The sequence below is a fragment of the Chrysochloris asiatica genome, unplaced genomic scaffold (genome assembly GCF_000296735.1).
Source record: "Chrysochloris asiatica unplaced genomic scaffold, ChrAsi1.0 scaffold00125, whole genome shotgun sequence".
In the NCBI taxonomy this organism is placed as follows: domain Eukaryota; kingdom Metazoa; phylum Chordata; class Mammalia; order Afrosoricida; family Chrysochloridae; genus Chrysochloris; species Chrysochloris asiatica.
The window spans coordinates 8,388,355-8,395,754 of NW_006408643.1; the positions used below are offsets into that span (position 1 = coordinate 8,388,355).

At 42.9% G+C, this 7,400-nt stretch overlaps 1 pseudogene; it reads right to left on the bottom strand.

The window, feature by feature from the left end:
- Positions 1-2,396: 2,396 nt before the first annotated feature.
- Positions 2,397-2,768, bottom strand: LOC102833689 (annotated as a pseudogene).
- Positions 2,769-7,400: the final 4,632 nt, after the last annotated feature.

Genomic DNA, 7,400 nt, shown 5'->3' on the forward strand with positions numbered 1-7,400 from the left:
AGTAGTATTATATTAGAAGGAGCTCTGGTAGTGTAGTGGATTATGAGATGGACTGCTAACTGCAAGGTTAAGAGTTCGAAACTACTAGATGTTCTGTGGAAGAAATATGTTGCTTTTTGCTCCTGTAAAGATATACAGCCTTGGAAACCCTATGCAGGGTTGCTATGAGTCTGAACCAACTCAGAACACTTTAACCACCACCACCACCATTATATTAAGAGATTTGTGAAGAGGAAGCATGACAAAGTGTGGGAAATAGAGCTTAATGATTATTTACCATAATAAACTGTGAAGCCAGAGTGACCTAAATTGATGTCACAAAAAATATCAGTATAAACCCATGTGGAAGGAATGTTCCCCTCTGCCTCTCCAGCTCCATTTCCAACTACCTCATCCTGTTCTGTACCTTAGAAGGCTGACTGAACTGACCATCATCTGGGCTCCCTTTCCTCTGTCTTCTAGTTGGGTTTGGCAAAAGGAAAGTCATTAGTAGGAAATGGAAGTAAAGGATGTGGCAGTTTCCACCTTACGATACTTAGCTGAGAAGTGAGTGTATTTCTCCACATTTTTTCAGTTCCCATAGGGTGGAACTTCTCCTGTAGTTACGGTTTTTACCAGCTCTAGTATTTGCCCCACTGTTCCCACCTCTGCCCCATTCCTTTATCCTAGAGTTGGTAACTCATCCTACTATTGTTGGTCCAGACTCCTGGTGTGGCGCTCTACGATCTTCTACTGGTTTTTACCTTAAAGTCTATTTTATAGAAATTATATTACCATTAGGTTGAAATATTTTTTCCATCCTTTGATTTTTAACCTATTTTTGTCTCTGTGTGTAAGTTGTGTCTCTTGTAGACAGCATATTGTAGGGTCCTGTTTTCTAATCTATTCTGTTACTCTCTGTCTCTTGACTGGTGCCTTAAATTACTGACATCCCATGTAATTATTAATAGGTATGAATTCATTACTGGCATTTTGGTCAGTGGTTTTTGTGGTGCTACTGGTTTCTTTCTTTAAGAAAAAAAAATATATTTTATTGTGAATTATGTGATAGTTTACATGGGAGAACATTAGCATTACATTCATTCTATTGTATATGACTTCGTTGCCATGGTTACAATCCCCTCCATGCATCATCAACCAACCAAAGGGTACACCCTGCAAGCCTGCTGCCCCCCTTCCCCCTCCCCCTTTCCCCTCCCCTTCCCTCCTTCCCCTTCCCCCTCTCTCCCCCCCCATCAGCACACAGCCCCTTTCCCTCTCTGGGTCTAGACTCCCCAGCTGCTCCATCTCTCCATGTCATCATCTCTGTGGATCTAGGCTCCCTCTTCATAGCTTGTAAGCCAGTCACTTCTTGCCTTTGTAGTTCCCCGCCCCCACCACCATTTTGGGTAGCCAATGTCCAAGTTGCCCATCCCTGTCTACTCTGTGTATTAAGGGGGTGGGAATGATCCTCACTGTAAAGATTTGTTCCCTCTTTTGAGCTACTAGATCCATAGGTGTAGGTCAAGTTCATCAAATTGTATCAGATTACTCTTTTTTTCCTCTTCTTTTTACTTCCGGTTGAGCTCTGATCATCCAGTCATTGAAGCCAGGACAAGTTGGTATTATCTGCAAGTGTGGGTGTTCTTATGCATATGCCCTCTCTTCTTATCAACTGGATGGTTCACTCTCCACTCTAGTCCTCTGTGGCTATGTCACTGACTCTGGCCCAAGAGTCCCCAGGTCTTGCCACACTGCTGGCCAACCAGGTCTTCACCCGGGTTCACAGAAGTCTATTGAACATTGTAGGGCTTAGCTCACAGCTTCATTGCTGTTTTTCCCTCACTTCCCCTTATTGGTGATGAGCTTACACACTGCTGCTGATTTCTTTGGTCCACGTAATTCGCTGTGCTGAGTTCATTTTGGTTTTGTATTTTCTTATCAATTTCTTCACTGCTATTGTTTTAATGTTGACAAAATCTTCACGGTTTCCTCTTTTCTTGGTTTGATGTCAGGGTGTATTAATTTTCTTTGAGGTCACACTGTAATTTACTAATTTCTTCCCCAATTTAAAAGAGTCTGTTTCACCTTGAAATCTAGCCGACTTCTTCACCATTTGGAAGTTTGGTAACTGTACTTTTCCATCTTTTTGCTTTGCAGTTGTCTTCATTATAAATGGCTATCTTTGATTGTCTATTTTCAGTCTTGTAGGTTTGGTTTACCTCGGGTACGTCTATATCTGGTAATACATACACCCTGCTGTTCTCTATGCCAGTCTTTAGTTATTTTCTTCTGTTGTTAGTTCTCAGTCCAAAGAACTCATTTCGTAATTTTTTTTTTTTTTTTGCCCATCACAGGATGAGTTTATTTGCACTTGGAAATCATGGAATATCACATGCATCTTCCACCGAGTGACTTCATGGGTCGTGGCCAACATAGAACTGAGACAGGAAGTCCTTTGGCCTTGGCGCTTCTGTTTCATGGAAGAACCGCAGAATGTGGGTCCGCTGCTTTCACACGTTGTTTCCTCCACTTCCATCTTTCCCTTAATGACCAGAAGGTCCACCACCCTGGGGTCTGTGACACGGGCATTCTTCAGAAACATTTCTCCGACTTTGTCCCGTCCCTGTGTCACACTGATGTCGAGCTGGAATAGGGGCACAGTATTCGGCACCTCCGATACCAGGCACGTGCACCCTCCGCTTGGCTTCCTTTATGTCCCAGCTGAAGATGGGTTTCACCGAGGTGCTGGCCACCCCAGCGGTCCGGCGAACACTGCTCGCTGCCATCTTGTAAAAGAAATCACCTCCTTTTGTATATTTTGTAAAGTTGGTCTGGTTTTCATAAAATCCTTTCATTTCTGCTTATATGGAAAAGTCCTAATTTTGCCATCGTATTTAAGGGACAGTCTTGCTAGGTGTATGATTCTTGGCAGGCATTTTTTTTTCTTTCAGAGTTTTAGATATGTCTCTCCACTGCGTTCTTGCCGGCATGGTTTCTACTGAGAAATCAGAACTTAGTTTTACTGAGTCTCCTTTGTATGTATATTTTTGGTTTCTCCATGCTGCTCTCAGGATTCTTTCCTTATCTTTGATTTTGGAAACTTTGATTATGATATGTCTTGATGATTTTCTTTGGGGGTCTATCCTATTTGGGGTTCATTCAGTTTCTTGAATGCTGAGTGAACCTTCTCATCTTTCATGATGTTAGGGAAATTTTCTTCTAATAGCCCTTCAACTATCATCTGCATGTATTTTGTTTGCCTTTCCATATCTTTGTTGTAGGGGGTCCCTACAGACTTTCTGCCTAGCCTGCCACCTTGCACCCCCACCCCCACTTCAGCAATGCGTTTGGATTGTGTGTTTGATCAGCTTCAGACTGAAGAAGTTGGGCGAATTCTTCAATGTCATCATCACAGACTTTAGTGGTTGGTGGGTAAATTTGAATAATAGTGATATTAAGTGGTCTTCCTTGTAGGTGCATGGATATTATCCTATCACAGACAGCGTTGTACTTTTAAGACAGATCTTGAAACTTTCTTTTTTATGACAAATATGATGCCATTCCTCTTCAATTTGTCATTCCTGACATAATCCATGGGATTATCAGATTCAAGATGGCCAATACCAGTCCATTTCAGTTTACTGAAATGCCTAGGATATCGATGTTTATATATATTATATTTCTGACAACTTCCAATTTTCCTAGGTTCATACTTTTTATATTCCATATTCGATCACTAATGGATGTTTGCAGTTGTATCTTCTCATTTTGAGATGGGCCCCATCAGCAAATGAAGGTTCCGAAAGCTTGACTCCATTCATGTCGTTAGAGGCAGCTCTTCCTCTGTGATATTTTAAGTGCCTTCCAACCTGTGGGGCTCCTCTTACGGCAGTATATCTGACAATGTTCACATGCTATTCATAATGTTCTCATCTTTTGGTGCTAGATCTGACAACCGCTACTCTTCATAACAAAATTCGTAGGGGGCATTGCTCAGATCATTGCTGCTCAGGAGGCAATGCTCAAGAAAGAACGAGATCTGGAAGAAGCAAGGAAAAACTGGCCCAGATCCGCCAGCAGCAGCATAAATTCATGCCCACAGAACTGAGGGAGGACAAGGGCGAAAGCCAGAGACAAGATGGCGGGAGATGGCAGACCCCAGGAAAGGATCCTGCAGGGACAGGACAGACAGTGTTCCTGAGAAGTTGGGTGCTTGCCTGGAAATAGTCTGCCTCCCCTGGGACCAGCCCAGAGTGTTGAGCACCCGCCCCTGTGACTTATCCTGTTGGACACCTCACCGGCTGCAGGATTGTGATGTCACATGGTACATTGTCCTGTTCACCACATCTCGCTGCCTCACTGCATCTCAGGAGAGAAGGGGCACACGTCTCATGGACTGTTACTGAAAAAGAGAAGTCAGTAGTATGCCATTCTCAGACGCTTTTGCTTCTGTTGATGCTTCTCTGGACCCAAGCCTCTTTGTGAAATCTTAAATAGGAATAAAATTTAAAAGTGGCTAATCATTCAGGAGCTCTGGTAGCGTAGTGGTTACGAATCGGGCTGCGAGCCTTAAGGTCAGCGGTTCGAAACTACCAGCCGCTCCGCGGGAGAAAGATGAGGCTTTCTACTCCCGTAAAGATTTACACCCTCGGAAACCCTGTACAGGGTCGCTATGGGTCGGACCCGACTCGACGGCACTTAACAACAACAACAAATCATTCAGAAGTGCTCCATCTCTCCTTCTTCCTAGTCTATCTTGGTCTGGGAGCCTGTTGAAACCTGCCCTCCATGGGTGACCCTACTGGTATTTAAAATACAGGTGGTGTAGCTTTCAGCTTCACAGCAACACATAAACTGCCACAGTACAACAAACTAACAGGTGAGGGGTGGGAGGTTAACATACATGAGAATATCATGCAGAATTTAACTCAGATACAAAAATAGTCCAAGTAAAACAAAACTGGTTATTGTTGTTAGGTGTCATCGAGTCAATACTGACTCATAGCGGCCTTACGCACAACTGAACAAAACACTGCCCGATCCTGGGCCAACCTCACTATTGCTGCCACGCTTGAGCCCATTGATGTTGCCACTTAGCCAATCCATCTGAAAATAGAGAACCAGAGGTATCAATTTGTAACAAAGACAATTACAAAGTAAAAAGAGGGAATAATAGTGTTGTAACAAAACTTCCAAGTGGAGAGGAAGTCATGTAGATTTCAAGACTGAGTAAACTGAAGCTTGGAAAGAAGTGAATAGATGAGTTACCCGGGTGAAGGGGGATGCATGTGTGGATGTACAGACATTAAGGCTGAACAGGTATAGGAGGGAGACTAGGACTATGCCCATAAATATATAGAGGTTTGACAAAGGATATTTGTACATGGGTAGTTACCTTTGTTGCAAATATATCCATCAATGTGCAGGAGCACATAGGGACAAAGCTATGGAAACTACTTACACATACCAAACACTTTGAGGGAATGAATTGTTGGGCGTGAGGGTTCAGGACCATAGTCTCAGGGGACACTCAAGTCAAATGGCACAACACAGTGCATAATAAAGACAAGGCTCTACATTCTACTTTGATGAGTAGAGACTGGAATCTTAAAAGCACAGGAGTAGCCATGTAAGGTGCAACTGTTGGTCTCTCTTTGGAAGAAAGAAGAGTGATGAAAACTGAAGATGCTTGGAAACAATTAGGCCTATGGATTAATGGACCACGACAATCATCATGACACTGAGAACAGAAGAACTAGATGGTGCCCGGCTACCAACATCAACCGCTCTGAAAGAGATCACATTAGATGCTCCTGAGACCATAATCATAAAAGAGACCATCTTTTTTCCCCCATAAAATCATGGAACAAAACTCATAATCGTAAAAGAGACCATCTTACTGGTGAGCTCTCTATCTGGTGGAACCTCTGTAGTTCCCTTTCAGGTCTGGAACTGAACTCACACCTGTGGGTCAATGCCCTGCCAAATTATAGCAGCTCCAAAGGGGGAAGGATAACACTAGTGAAGTATGCACACTTTACAACCATCAGCCACCTGAGAGAAAAAGGTAGCAATGGCCCAAAGGCAAAGTCCAAAAAGCTTAGGAAAAGAGGAGGATGAAAATAGAAACAATATGGAGGAAGTGGGATAAGGGATGTTTGTTACCAGTAGGATGAAACAAAATGTGAATGAACTGTTGAATGTAAAACTGATCATTTACTCCGTAACCTTCACCCAATTCACAAACACAAAAAAATTCTTTTTAAAGCTTGAGAATGGTGGTTTAAAACAGCCAACTGATCTTTTCTTGTCAGGAACAAAGAAGACTGAAGGAAATTAAAGATTCAAGGAAACAATGAGTCCGTACACCAAAAAAATTGATGGATCATGCAAACCTCGGCCTCCATGACCCCGACATCAGAAGAACTAGATGGTGCCCGGCTCCCACTCCTGACTGCTCTAATCAGGAATCACAACAGAAGGTCCTACATACTGGGAACAAAATGTATAACAAAACTCAGAGTCATTTAAAAAGACCAGACTTACTGGTCTAATAGAAACTTGTGGAACTTCTGAGACTGTGGCCCTCAGACACGCTTCAAACCTACAACTGAACCCACCCTCAAGGGATAGGTTTTGAGTTAAAAAGCAGATAAACCTATAAAGGGAACACCTGTGAGGAAACAAACACCCCCACCCCCTACCAGATCAAAAGGGTAGCACCTGCCCAAGAATCAATCAAGTTCTGGAGGCAGGAAGAAGAAACTTTGAGAAGTTCTTGGCCTCTTCCTGCATCTTCAAAGGTAACAGTAGAACATCTTCCAGCCCCTCTCTCTTGGTTTCTGTCCTCACATCTCCGGCTCTGACCCTTGTACCCCTTTTTCTCTGTGCTTTCTTTGTTATTTCACACTTAGACTTTGCCTACCAACTTCCCTCCTGCCCTCTTTCTTCCTCTCTCCTCTCCTGGTCTTTCTTGTTTTCCATTTTGGTACATATTCAGAATGATGTTATTTCCCAAGATGAAAATCTGTCAAACGTATCTGAGAAGTGAGTTGAAGAAAATTCTCTAGGGAATCAATGTTTGTATTTCTGGCATCCACACTGTTGTAGTTACGTGCAAATTGATTCTGACTCAGCCCATGTACCTGAGTAGAAGGGTTATACAGGATTTCTAAGGCTATAATTTTTTTTGTTTTTTCGAGGCTTTAAGCCTTTATTTTATTTTTCAGGGCTTTAAATCTTTACAGGAGTACAAAACCCCATCTTTCCTTTGCCCAACAACTGGGAGATTCCAAGTGCTGACTTTGAGGTTAGCAGCCGAATTCTTAACCACTAGGCTGCCAGAGCTCCTTACCTAGGCCCCCCGAAAAAAACAGCAGCAAAAGAGGGTGGAGCTAGCCCTAGCTTTTTTTTTTTTT